Here is a 14291-nt window from a genome sequence, read left to right on the forward strand (position 1 = left end):
AAGGAAGAACTGAACTTGGTTGACATGTGGTTTCAACAAGATGGCGCTACATGCCACACAGCTCGCGATTCTATGGCCATTTTGAGGGAAAACTTCGGAGAACAATTCATCTCAAGAAATGGACCGGTAAGTTGGCCACCAAGATCATGCGATTTGACGCCTTTAGACTATTTTTTGTGGGGCTACGTCAAGTCTAAAGTCTACAGAAATAAGCCAGTAACTATTCCAGCTTTGGAAGACAACATTTCCGAAGAAATTCGGGCTATTCCGGCCGAAATGCTCGAAAAAGTTGCCCAAAATTGGACTTTCCGAATGGACCACCTAAGACGCAGCCGCGGTCAACATTTAAATGAAATTATCTTCAAAAAGTAAATGTCATGTACCAATTTAACGTTTAAAATAAAGAACCGATGAGATTTTGCAAATTTTATGCGTTTTATTGTTTAAAAAAGTTCTCAAGCTCTTAAAAAATTACCCTGTACATTGCCTATGTTCGGTCAGTACTAGAATACTGTAGCTTAGTTTGGTCACCTTACTTAATCACTTGGGAAGATCGAATTGAATCAGTTCAAAAACAATTTTTGTTATTTGCACTTGGTAAATTAGGTTGGACAAGACTTCCTCTTCCGTCCTATGAAGCCCGCTGTATGCTGATCAGTATTCAAACATTAAAAGAACGCAGAGAATTTTCAATGGTCTCATTTGTAAATGACATTGTCTCGAATCGCGTAGATTCCAGTCAACTCCTGTCCGAACTAAATTTTTACATACCATCTCGGCCTTTAAGAAATCGAAATATTTTTATTACAAACCACCAGCGAACAAACTATGCAAAAAATGGGCCAATAAATCAATTGATGGCTGTATACAACAAGCATTCAGAAGCAGTCGATTTCACTATGTCAAAAAACAAACTAAAGCAATATTTCAGTTCTATTCGGTAAGCCGATTATAATTATTTAACTCATAATAAATTATACATTATTTAGTGATCTATTTAGAATAGTTTACTAATTTAAGACGATTATTGTAATTATCCTTATGGTCTACTTTTGATTGACGACAAATAAATAATAAATAATAATTTTGTATCTTCGATTTGATGTTTTCGATTGCTGTTAAGCACGGAAAATTTATGACATTTAAAATTGCTGAAAATTTGGAAATCATAAACCAAATATTTCGGTGAACACAATATTTGCAGGACTTTAATTAAATATCGGTTTGCCGTGCTGTTTTGGTATTCGTATTCGCCGAAAGAGCACTAAATCGTGTAAAATCGAGCACAGATCGGCAAACAGTTCACATTAACAAATATTTTCCTCATCAAAAAATATTCATAAACCACGGTCGATCGCATATCGACTTCTATTAACCTTGGGGGAATTGTTCGCGACGACGGAAATTTATCGTTAGCTAACCCAAACGGCAAGCTGACAAACAGCAAAACGTCTGAAAGTCACTGAAATCCACAATTAGCCAAGCGCCTCCTCCGCACTGCTGACACACCGCGGTTATCCGGTCTTACTCATCAATTAACCGACAATTCGTTCGTGCGGTCAGCATCGTAAGCCCCGTAAGCGCAACGGAAAGTGCACTGCGACCCTGTTTCATGACCATTCTCATTCAGGAACTTTGTTCGCTCTGCTTGGCCGGCGAATCACACAATCTTTGAACTTGGAGCAGAAAATTTATGGCAGCCATTTTGCGATTTTATGACACTCACTTTACTGTACTGCCGCGCGCACTCGCCTGGACGGAGCTGGATTTATTATTACCGGTGCTATCGCAGTTGAATGAAGAAATCTGGACTACTTCCTGAGCGAACGCTGAGGGACGAGAGACAACGCGTGTCGCGAACTATCCGTCGAATGGATGTTCTATCGCCGGTGGACAAACTGCAACTGGACTACTGCTGGACCTAGTGTTCCTAGTGGTGGTCCACCAAGTGCACGCTCACATCCCCGTACGACTTACGACGGCACTTACTTACTTGCTACTTGTTAGAGCGACTCAATGAACCGAGATGAGCGATGTCGCTAATTTAATCAGACAACGACCGGGTACTTATGATGCGGCTGTGATATCGTCGTCACCTTTTCGAGACGCGGTTACGGCTATCTCGGTAGAAGTCAAAAAGATAACACACAAGCTCTTTGTCATGGTACTGACAAGGGAAAAAAAATACTAAATAAAGTTCGCAGAAGTTTCTATCGACTTGAAAACCATTAAGCACCGAAAGAGATATTTTTTCCAGGATTTATTTCTAGCGTTTACCATAGCTGTTTTTTCAAACTTGAAACTTGTTTCGATTTGCTAAATTATGTTTTCACCCTGCACCGATAAGAAATAGAAGTAAGTTTAGTTTAGTTGAGCAACTGCTTGCGGTGCTGGGGACAGTTTCGACAAAAAAACACATTCAATGAGGCTTCTCGAAGCAGTTCTGCACTCGAAAAGTCACCGGAAAGTTGTTCTTTCTTCGCCAGTAAGTTGTTTTTCGTCTCCCCCATCAGGACGGGCGGAAGGCGATAGATAGATATCAAGAAACGTTTCATCTCAACGAAAACCACAAAGAACTAACGAAAGTTTCGTTGTGATTTTCGGTAATCTATGCTGTTGACATGTGCATTCAAGTTTAACAATTGTAGGTGCACGGGAAACTTTTTGGCTCCTTGAAGCATCGATGCATCGGTTTGGTTTGGGTAAGCCGAAGAAAAACTTGATTTCAGCTCGAAACCGGCCCAGTTCGCAAAATAATCTCTATTCGGATTTAACACTACGATTCGCATTGAAACTAACAGGTTAGTTTGTTGCGCCAGAGGGATAGGAGTTACGATGTAACAAGAAAATAATTACCATTTCCACTCCCAGTGGGTACCCAATCAGAGTGTGTTTCTTCTTGCTTGAAATGCGCTCATTTTCTAGCTTTCCACTTAGTGAAGTGGAATACGATAAAACTTTTACCCCGGGGGGAGGACTAGATGACACCAACCAAGAGATATACAACTGCACAGTAGGGCGAAGTTATGCACTCTGTACAGTAGGTAAATGGAATGATATTGGGCCAGTCCTTTGGGTGTGAGTTTGTTTCTAGTTAATTGCGTCATTGCTGTGGTAATTAGTTTACCCCTCCCGGGGTTGTAGAGGAACGGGGTAATTCAAGCAACTGTAACTGAAGAAAAATGTCTGTTATCGAGCTGCGGAAATAATTTTGCCCTTCTCACAAAAAAAAACATTTTTTTTGCTCAAAACTTCTAGAAAATAGATCTGAGCTGAGCCCAACCCAGTCTTCACGTGGAAAATGTAGTAAAACCGTGGTATTACATTCCTCTTGTAGAATTGTTCTGTTTCAGCTGATTCAACAGTAGATTAGTATTGTACTGACACTAAAAATTATTTCAAGAGATTGAAGATTAAGGATTGATATAAAAACCTCAAGAAATTCAAGGTTCTGCTCTGCAGCAGATTGAAACGACTCTTCCCTTCCATAAACCAAGTCCAATGGTTGGATTAAAATGATATGTTTCTTAGTTACACGTATGCAAAGTTTAGGAGATACAAAGCCGGAATGGCAAACAAAACTTGTTAGTCAGCAAAAAGGAAATTGGTTCTGGACCCTTGCTTTGAAAATCGATTGTTGTTCAGGTTCGCAAATAGGGAGATCGTTGCATTCGGATAAATCTACCGTGTCCTCAATTGTTTTTGGGTTCGCAAAACTAAGCATCGTAGTGAAATTTACGAATGAAAACTGTATTAAAATATATTGAACTGAACTGGTACAAATCCCTAGAATTCCGGACTTTACCACACGGAAAGAAATCTGTTACTGCTGTTATGATTAGAAAATCATGAAACCAATCATTTTGATTTCTCATGAAATCATGAGCAAGCATCGAAACTCCAATTTTCTACACGGATATCACGGAAATACCAAAGATATTGGTCGAAAACTTTGAAATGTTGATTATAGCGACTATAAAAAAAAAAACCTTTTTTAATCCACCTTGTGGTGTAGTGATGCCTTTCTCATATTACTTATACCGTTTTCGTTTATTGATCAGAGCAGCCCGAGAGCTGACCCAGAGTCGCAACCTGGGGTCGATCTAGATCCGATTCCAATAGTGTAGTTTCACAAATTTTCTCGGGTCGCACCACGACATCCATGCGAGCTTGTTTATTTTTTCTTTGTCTATGAGTGGTTGTTTAGGGCGCGTACCGCGTGTACGTTTTACTCGAAGTCAGAGTCGCTTGCGTGTAAAAACGAAAACGGTATTATATTTTCAAAAACATTACTACAAGATTCTGTCAAGTCACTTTTTCAAATTGTAAACAGTTATGTCTAGTAGAGTGCCTATAGCCAGCGTGATGACAGCTTTCAGTTACGAATGAGAAAACGACCTGTCAATTATAATTTCAAGCTAACGACATTGCCAACATTTCGGATTAAATGTTTTGAATTGTTACCAACATTACGGATGAGATGTCGTCACTCTGGTTATAGGCACTCTAATGTCAAGATAATATAGATTTGAATGTGGCAACCCTGCATGCTATAAAAAAATTGAACAAAGCACGCTGTGTGCTAGGTGGAGTCGTTTTATTCTTCCGTACCGATGGGTACCGGTTTTGCATTATTTTGTATGACAGTTTGAAGGTTTTGATACTCATCGCCGTATAATTTCGAAACTGGAAGTCGGATCTGGATGAAATTGCACAGTATGTTATCTTTTAATACACTGAGCTCTTTAACTTGAATCACGATTTGTGAAAATCTGTTTAACCGTTGTTGAGAAATCAAAGTAAGTTCCATTTTTGGAGCTTTTCTTCACTATAACCGATGCGTTCGAAAGCGGAAACCGGGAACCAGTAGTCCCAAAGTAGATTTATTTATCCTCTAACTAACAAATTTACCTGAAAATTTTATAAAAATTTGCAACTCGTTTCGTTATCACTTTTGAAAAAATCTCCATGAAATTGAATTTTTTTTTCACTTATCGCGCTGTAATACCGGAACCGGAATTCGGATTTGGATCAATGTATCAGAGAAATTTTAAAGAATTTCAGATCAGTTATTATGAATTTCATAAAATGCTTTTTGCCTTTCTCTATAGAAAGGTATTAGAATTGCGGGAAAACCCGACTTTCGGACGGAGCCTCGAAGACCCATAGTGTTATATACCATTCGACTCAGTTCGACGAGATCGGAAAATGTCTGTATGTGCACTTATCAAAGATATTTATACGCGCTCAATTTTCTCAGAGATGGCTGAACCGATTTTGACAAACTTATGCTCGTTTGGAAGCTACTGTCAAGCCATTGATCGAGTTCAAAGATCGTATGGCTGTGACTTTTGGCTCCGGAGATATGATAGCTACTATCGGACCATCGATCAAGTTTGAAGATCAAATGACCGTGACTTTTGGTTCAGGAGAAATGATGGTATAAAAGACATAACCGACAAAACGTGTAGTTTTTTACCGCGCAAGATTTTCGGAGATAGCTGAACCGATTTTAATAAGTCTAGGCCTGTTTGAAAGCTATTGTTAGGTCATTGATCAAGTTCGAAGACCAAATGGCTGTGACTTTTGGTTCCGGAGATATAATGGTATAAGTGACGTAACCGACAAAACACGTTGTTTTTTACCGCTCTAATGTATTTAAGAGTGCCAATCTTTTGGGATCATTTCTAATTTCGTAAAGCGCTGTTGTTCAAATGTTTAATCACCTCGAAAAAAGTCCTCATGCAAAATTTGAGCTAAATCGGACATGGGTAAGGGATGCGCCCAGCGTTTAAAGTTTGAAAATTTTCGATCTTTAAAAAGAACCATAGGGGGCAGTACATGAAATTTCCGAAATCAAAAATTTTTTTGGTTGCCAAAAATCATAAAATTGCACGAAACGCCGAGATTTAATGTTATCTCAAAAAAAGTAAAAAACAAATTTTTTTTTTCGAGACGACACTAAATCTAGATGAACCGATTTTCTCAAACTAAGATTCAAAGAAAAGGTCATATAGGTTACTAAAAAGTTGTAGAGCGGTTTCGAAACTAAAGCGCGATAAGTGATAAATTACCAATTCATGAGTATTTTTTCATGAACGATTTTCAAAACCAGGTACACATCTTGTATAACTGTCCGAAAAATGCTTCTAGTTTGCATAAAAACTTAATTCGACATAACGACCCTTTTCCTGTTCCGAAAGCACCGAAAGTGGTGAAGATAAACTCCAAAAATAAAACTAACTTCAACTTCTCAGCGATGCTTTAACCGATTTTCACAAATCTTAATTTGATTTAAAGCTAATATTGTCCTTAAGGCTACTATGAAATTTCATCCGGATACGACTTCCGGATCCGCAGGTACAGGGCGATGAGTGTCAACGTTTTCAAATCGTTATATAGAATGACAATATGTACAACACCGGTACGTGCAACGTGGAAGAAAAAAAAACTTGTTTTAATCCACCTAGTGGTGTAATGATGCCTTTCTCATATCAATTATACTATCATATATAGTACTGTGGTATTCTTCAAAATAATTTTCGTCGATTCTTAAAAGAATAACCGAAATCGGTTTGTATGACCGTCTACTGATAAAAACTATCAATTGGAAAAGAATTGAGGTCGATTTAGAAAACTTTTTACGGTTTTTCGCTCTTTTCAGTTATGGTATAAAGTTTTTAACAAACTTTACCCTATATTTGAAATTCAGGAATTACGTATGGGACCACAGGACCTTTCAATTGAACCTAAGTGAAAATCGGTCGCGCCATCTATGAGAAAAGTTTGAACACCTATTTTGATTTTTTTTGCACATTTTACCCTATAACTCCGGAACCGGAAGTCGGATCCAAATAATATTCAGGAATTTTGTATGTGACCACAAGACCTTTCATTTGAATCTAAAAATCGGTTCAGCCATCTCCGAGAAAAGTTAGTGCAAAAAAACGTTACATACACACATACGCACATACACACACATACACACACATACATTTTGCGTACTCGACGAACTGAGTCGAATGGTATATGACACTCGGCCCTCCGGGCCTCGGTTCAAAAGTCGGTTTTCACAGTGATTGCATAACCTTTCTATATGAGAAAGGCAAAACACAACACAAACGATGCGTGCTTTGTTCTATTTCGTACACGCTATAAAAAAACGAAATGGTTACAGGTGTCTACTACTAGTGTGTGATATTGGTAAAGGATGGTGCTGCGGTTGATAAAAATTTTGTAGGTTCAAAGGAAAAGTCTTACAGTTTCATACGGAATTACTACATTCGTTGTGGATACTACTTTCGGTTCCGAAACTACAGGGTAAACAGGATTTGTAGATTTTGTTAGATTAAGTCCGATCAAACTTATCTATTTTATTTAATGAACAGTTGTTTTTGCGAATTCCACAGTAATATTTATGATGTTATGAGTAATAAGAGAAAGGCATCAACACATAACTAGGTGAATTAAAACTGGTTTCATAATAAATGAGATAGTGCAGTTATGCCTCTGACATTACCCACTCGTCTTTTTTTAGCGGGGTATATGTACCGCGTAAGTTCGGAGATCACCGCAAAAGTAAGAAATATTTTTTTAAAGCCAAATCTCTTAAAAATGCGTGAAATGTCCAGATCAGGTGAAATCTCAAAAAACATGTTTTTGAAAAAAATCGAATTTTTTCTAAAAATTTCGAGACAACACCAGATATTGTTGGTTCATGCATTTCTAAGACGAAACAAGAATAGGAATTTGGCCTTTCTGTTTCAACAGACTTCGCAGCCGATTCTTAGCGTACAGAATCATTGCATGGCTAGTACTATGAATCCTACTGACACTAAGAATGCTTCCAGGTTGGGGCTCGAACATACGACAACTGGCTTGTAAGACCAGCGTCCTATGCATTGAACCGCCAACCCGGAACGGAGATCTTTTAAAACTCGGGTTATAAAATATGCATAACTTCGGAAATCCGCGTAAAAAACCGCATAAAAATCACGTATAAAAAGAGCTCGATATAGCTCAGTATTGCATACAGAGTCATCAGGTCAGCAGATTTGTGGGTGAATCTACAGATTTCTTAAAAAGTGCTGCAGACATTTGCAGCTTATTGGAAAATGGGATGGAATCGGTATGCATGAAAAACAGATTATATTTGATGTTTGATAATTATTATGGAGCTGTAAATAGAAGTTGATTTTGATACTTTCTATGCCTCAGTTGGTTGGTTGGTTATTTTTTGTTTCTAACGTGTTCAGGCTATAAATATGTGGATCAACTGAATTTGACATCACAATTGTATCATCGACATCCATCTACCTCAACGATCTGTTTTTATTTCATATTTTAGCAGCGTTTTTTAATTTCGTTTCTCATGATGCGAGTGTATTTGATAACCATGCCCACACATACATACATTCGACGTAGTGACAATCATCGACGTAACCGCAGCGTCAATCCCGTGATTGAGTAAAAATTGATAAGGTTGTTGCGATTTGAATTACTTGAGCAACGAGACAAGGTCGTCATGGCAGACCATGATTGTTTTTTGGAACAGTCGATTACGACATTAACAGAGTGAATTTGCACGCTCATTACTAGTTTGCAATTATAATCCGAATTGCAGTTTGTTCTTCGCCAACGTTGACTAGTTATTCTGCGTGGATTTTGGTTGATAAAATTTTCGCTGTTCTGTGCCTATGAAGTTAACAATGAACCGGTCTGCGATAAGATAAATGCATGCTGGTGGTTGCTTTTCGACTGAAATGATTGTTGTTCTGTTGTAAATTAATTAAATCCAGTTCCAGCGCCGGACGACGGTGCGGTATGAATATAGCAAATGCTGCTGGGTTTGGAATATCAACCGGACTGAGTAAAGCACGCAAAGGCTTCGAACGTAATTCCTCCGCCCATACCAGCATACATACATAGTTTTGTGTTTCGAGCGAACGTAATCGGTCGTATTATCGAACGAGAACCGAGATTTTTATTATGTCCGCACTGGGTAACCGCACGTCACTGGCGGGAGAAAGCGATTAAGTAGCTTTGCGGTTCGAGAACAGATTTATCCTTTGTGAATCCGATTAGCAAGTTTGTTGTGGTTACTGCGATTGAGTAGAGACAATCAGCGATGCAATTGTCGATGCTGATGATTTGAGTTTATTATCCAGGCTCTTGCGTTTGAGTTCAACAATAATTGAACAATTTGTTCCAATTGACCGATTGCAGTGCATGGTTTATCCCAACGAGCTGCAAACATTAGCCGGGTCGTTCCGTTTAGACCGGTTCAAACTCACAAACATTTCGTTCTACGTCGATAAACAATGACCCTCATCTGGAAAGTGATTGGATATTGAGAAACTGAGAAACTATCGCCCACTCCATATTAATGTGCGGTTTTCCAAACGGCACCCCGCTCGATCCATATTATCAGTTCACTGCAGTTCGTGTTATCATCTTTGCTATTCTATCAAACATCAATCACGTGCCTTACTTAAAAAATGAACCAGTATTTTTTTTCCTAGCACAATTAGTATCTACGTACGGACATGATTGTAAACGAGGCTTGCTCAATTAAAAACCATCAACCTTCGCGTCCGCTCAGCCAAGGAACAGGCAGGTGATAACAGTTCGAACCAAGGTGCTAATTGATTTGGGCTGCCGGATCGGGTGGGACGGGACGAACGTACGAAATGTCACCGGGAGCGCACTTACGCAAGATATGTGATATCTAGCGGAATATGAACGTGGTGTTTCTTTTCGCAGTCAACAGTGAAGTCTTACTTGAGTGGGTGGGTGGTGGTGGTGGCTGTCGGTACAGGTGCTTGAATTATTCGGTTCGTACAGGGCCAAACTGGACGACTGGGGGGAAGTCACCATCACAACGTTAGCGTTAGAATGAACGCCAAGCCTTTGCTACGATGTTCGCCTTCGAAGATGGTGGCATCGCCGTAGAATGCGCTGGCCGAATCACTGAATGAACGAATTCCTTAACGAACGACAATTGAACGTATATTAAATGAAACGGATAAATTACAGCACAAAGCATGAGCTCTGAGGAAAGTGATATGTGTGACAGTGGCTTCGTTCGTTGGCGGAAGATTGGAATTCGAGAGGGTATTTGCCGGTGGAATGAATCAGTTTCTGTAGGATAGAGTACGTGATTCAATCATTTTCGCTTGAATTCAATCCCCCTGAGGTCATTTTGATGCGTTTTTGACTTAGGTCGACGTCTGAGCGAGTACGAAAAATTTAAGTGCATAAAGCAGTGTTAAACTTTCGGACGTTAAAAAATCTTGATCCATACGCCATTCTACTCAGTTCTTCGAATTGAACAATGTCTGCGTATGTGTGCGTGTGTCAAACAAAACTATGTCCATTTAGAAACCGGAATGCTAAAATTGTCTTTATCTCGGTAACGAATTGACATACAAATAAGGTTAATACATCAAAACAAATATCAATACAAATCATTTCTCTTCGTTTCTAATGAAAATTCTCTCTTCCTTCTTGATTCGTCTCATTGAACGCAGCACGCCGCCGGAGTCAACTTCCTTGGCACAATTATTTCCACATTTGGGTTATCTGAGTTTTTTTTATTAACCCTCCACTCTCCCCCACACCAAAAGGCTCGTATTTGAGTAAGATTAATGTTTGTTCATCGCCCATTACCCGGTAGATCGAATATTATTCTGATACAACGGTTTTGCAATATTTGCAATCTCTTCAATTTTGACTTGCAGGCTCTACCACAGACAACAATGAGGTAACTCAAGCGAGGATAAATATGAGCGTAATAGAACAGAATAAGTGTTTTCCGTGGTAGAAAATGGCTTACACGTTTTAAAATTCCACACAATAATGAGATTTTATTTCGATTTTCTTTATATGATGTTCCCAAGACAACGTAGAATCCAGATGGATTCCCAAAGATTTAAAAACTTCCACTCTTTCTATAACATTTTCTTCAACAATTAAGTTGGGAAGAGTGAAAGGAACTTTCCTAGGTGATCGGAACATGACATATTTATTTTTTTGTAGATTCAAAGAGAGAAGATTTTTAGAGAAGTATTCTTTTAAAATCAGCAAGTCGTTATTCATGTTTGTTATAATAGAACTTGTATTGGCATTCGGACACGGAACAACCGAAATTAGTTCTGCGCCTAATTCGTATTACTGTTTTTGAATTAGTTGATTTTAACCACAAAATTTCCAAAATATCTATAAAATTAGTTAAAGTTGAGAATTTACTTTGCTAAAAAAACTCTTATTTTTAGAGCATGTGTTTAGTTGGCGAATATCCTGGACAAAAACAGCAATATTTCAATCCAACACGAAATTCTCATTGGCAACTAATTTGTTATTAAAATCAGAAAATTTGTTTCTATTTATCTATCACCATCATTACTGAAGGACAGCACAAAGAACACAAAATGAAATTGGTTTAATTAACAAGTTTATTAGCCAAAAACCCATGAGAAGTGTCAAAACAAAACAATCCAATAAAAAGCTAAAAGAGACAGTCTTGTTGAAACTGCTTGCAAATTGTTTTGATGTTTTTCGCATGTGTTACGATTTATCCATACTTAAATTTCTGATTCGATTTGTAAAAATGACGTAAACTCTTTGTGGAAAGTGTATTTATTCAGAATTTGTGCGCATTTGAAGCGATTGTGCGTAATAATGTTTTTACGCGGAACAGTGAATTGAGTTTCGAATGTTGCACTCTAATTGTACACGTTAAATGATGTTTTTTGTATCTTCTAACATTCCGGGCTACGCCGTCCGGTGTACTACTTGTATTCGGTTTTTGTTTTTCCGAGTGCTCAAAGTTTTCAGTGAAAGAGTCGATTTCGCGAAGTCGAATGAAGAAAACAGCGATTTAGAAGTAAAATTTTCAAAAAGAAGTTTATGTTTCGCTTATGTCTTTTTCTCCAACATCGTATTTATACCTGCCAATATGGAAAAGATAACCGCGACTGAAATTTTTTTCGGTAGCAGTGTGCCATCTAGTGGCTAGTAGTCATTACGGTGTTAACGTTTTTTCGGTGACAGAGCGCTATATAGCTGCAAATTGCAGAAACCAATTCAGCCATTTATGTTGGTTGAAAACAACGTTTTATTTCTCTAATTCAACTAAAAAATTAGTTGAATGGATATGAAGCACGTTTGATTGGTGAATTCAACTAAAATAAAAGCCATTTCAATAAATATTTTATTATTATTAAGGGAACTAGAATTAAAAAATCTAAATTAGCAAAAGTAAGATTTTTTAGTTGTCTCAAAAAATAACTAACGGTCTTTCCGTGTAGAATATTATCTATGAGCTCAGTTATAGCAACGGTTGTGCTACTTCCGCTTCGGAAACCATATTGAATGCTATAGAGTATTTTGTGATTTTCTAGGAAACAACCTATACGACTTATCAGCAATTTTATAGGTCGGTAATTATCGGGTATTGCAGAGTTACCTGATTTTAAAATTGGAACAAGTCTAGCAACTTTAAGACAGTCTGGGTAGAATCCTTATTGTATCATCAAGTTGAATGAGTCAGATAAGATCCGAGAAAAGGATTCGGCATTGTTTTTATTATTTTGCTAGAATAAGATCAGGGCCAGGACTTTTGTTCGTTTTCAGTTCAGTGATGGGAAGTATAATCTCATTCACCGACGATGGTTGGAGGAAAATTGAATTTGCAATTGGATCTGTGTGTTGCAGTGGACAAGACTCATTTGGGGTTACATTCTGTAACTGTAACAAAGTGCTTGTTGAATGCTTCACAGATTAGTTTCTTGCCAGTTATACAATTTCCGTTGATAATCAAAGATGGAGTTGATAAGGTTTGCTTTTTACCTAGTAACCTACCTAGTAGTAATAGGTTTATTGCCACTATTGCCCAAAATCTCTCGATATATGGGTGGGTTCATGTTTTTATTGATGAACCCCTTGATGACATCCCGACTGTAGTGGCAGCTTGGCAAATTTGGCCAAAACTTCACGGGATCTTTATGGGCTCTAATGAAAAGTAGTACGCGATTTTTGAGGTATTCTTCCTTGTACAGCTTCGAGTCCATCGTCTTATTCATCACGAACACTTTGGTTTTTGCTCCTCAGCTGCATACCCCTAGCCAAATCATCAGTTATTTTTAGCAAATTTGTCCATAAAGCAAACTTAAACTTTGCAGGAACATCTACTCGTGCCGTCGCCATGTAAAATTTTTGGCCAGGAAGCCAAAAGTCATGAGTCGATGAGCAGGCATCCTTGCTACTTCGTCAAAACCTGCTGATACAATTTCCGAGCTTGAGTTTTGGTGACGAAACCTTGCTTCAACGTTCTATTTAGTTGCTTGTTGATTCGAAAAGAACGATATCCTGCTCGTAAAAGAATTCTTCGAACGTACTGCGAGCAGCAGCATATTTTGCACGATTTCATATCCGATAGTCCAGGATTTACTCTGAAGGTTCCTCATATCTTCTGGTTCAGCTTGCGGTCATATGTCCCACTACGACCCTTACCTTGAGACACTCGATCCACGCTCCTTCTCTCCCATTGAAAAATTTAAGCATATACTCGGTTGATTTGGCGATTTTCAACGTTTTTGCGATTTTTAAAGTTAGATTATCGATATGGATGTGCAGGATTTTTTCTCTCCTCTCGGCAATAACTTTTGACTCACTGTAAGAAACACCGTGAAATTTTTATTACAGATAGTGGGCGTCTAGGTAAACAAACCGCTGTAAAAGAATTTACTTTCCGTGCCGCTGCAACACAATGAGTGATTTCGGGACACAACTTTAATCTCACCGGGGTTTCTCGGAAATGACTTTTTCACAAACTTGACTCAAATGGAAGTTGTTGTGGTTCCATAAGATAATCCTGAATTTCATCCGATATCCTACTTCCGGTTCTGGAATTACAGGGTGAAGAATGTTAAAAAAGTACCTAGTTCAAAAGAAAAAATGAACACTTCTGAACTGAGTTCTTTCACTGTTTTTTCCATCACGGTTAGAGTTCGACGGATAGCGCTGTCAAATTTTGTTTGCTAACTCATGGGTTACTATGATTGATGCTGCATGGGTAGTTTCGACAGTGCGGATGAAGGTAAACCCGCGATAAATCGACAATTTTGTTCATTTTTCAAATGCAAACGTTATGAAGACTAAGGCTTATGAAACATGCAGAAATCAATTCCATCACGAGGTAGAGAAAATCTAATAAGAGAAATAAGTAGTCTTATGAGTTTTTTTATATGTTATCTATGCATTTCATCAATGTTATATTTTTTTCTTTCGAC

General features: G+C 38.1%; 1 protein-coding gene across 6 annotated transcripts in view; it reads right to left on the reverse strand.

Moving 5' to 3' along the window:
• The window catches only part of LOC131439141 (axotactin), a 193304-nt gene that overhangs the window by 164390 nt on the left and 14623 nt on the right, over positions 1 to 14291 (reverse strand). The window contains exon 1 of one of the 6 annotated variants that reach the window (XM_058609808.1): positions 1727 to 1905. The exons of the other annotated variants lie outside the window; for them this stretch is intronic. The gene's annotated coding sequence lies outside the window, so the exon portion shown is untranslated. Of the gene's footprint in view, positions 1 to 1726; positions 1906 to 14291 lie in introns of those variants that run through there. 6 annotated transcript variants of the gene reach the window in all.

Source organism: Malaya genurostris, chromosome 3, assembly GCF_030247185.1.
Source record: "Malaya genurostris strain Urasoe2022 chromosome 3, Malgen_1.1, whole genome shotgun sequence".
Lineage (NCBI taxonomy): Eukaryota > Metazoa > Arthropoda > Insecta > Diptera > Culicidae > Malaya > Malaya genurostris.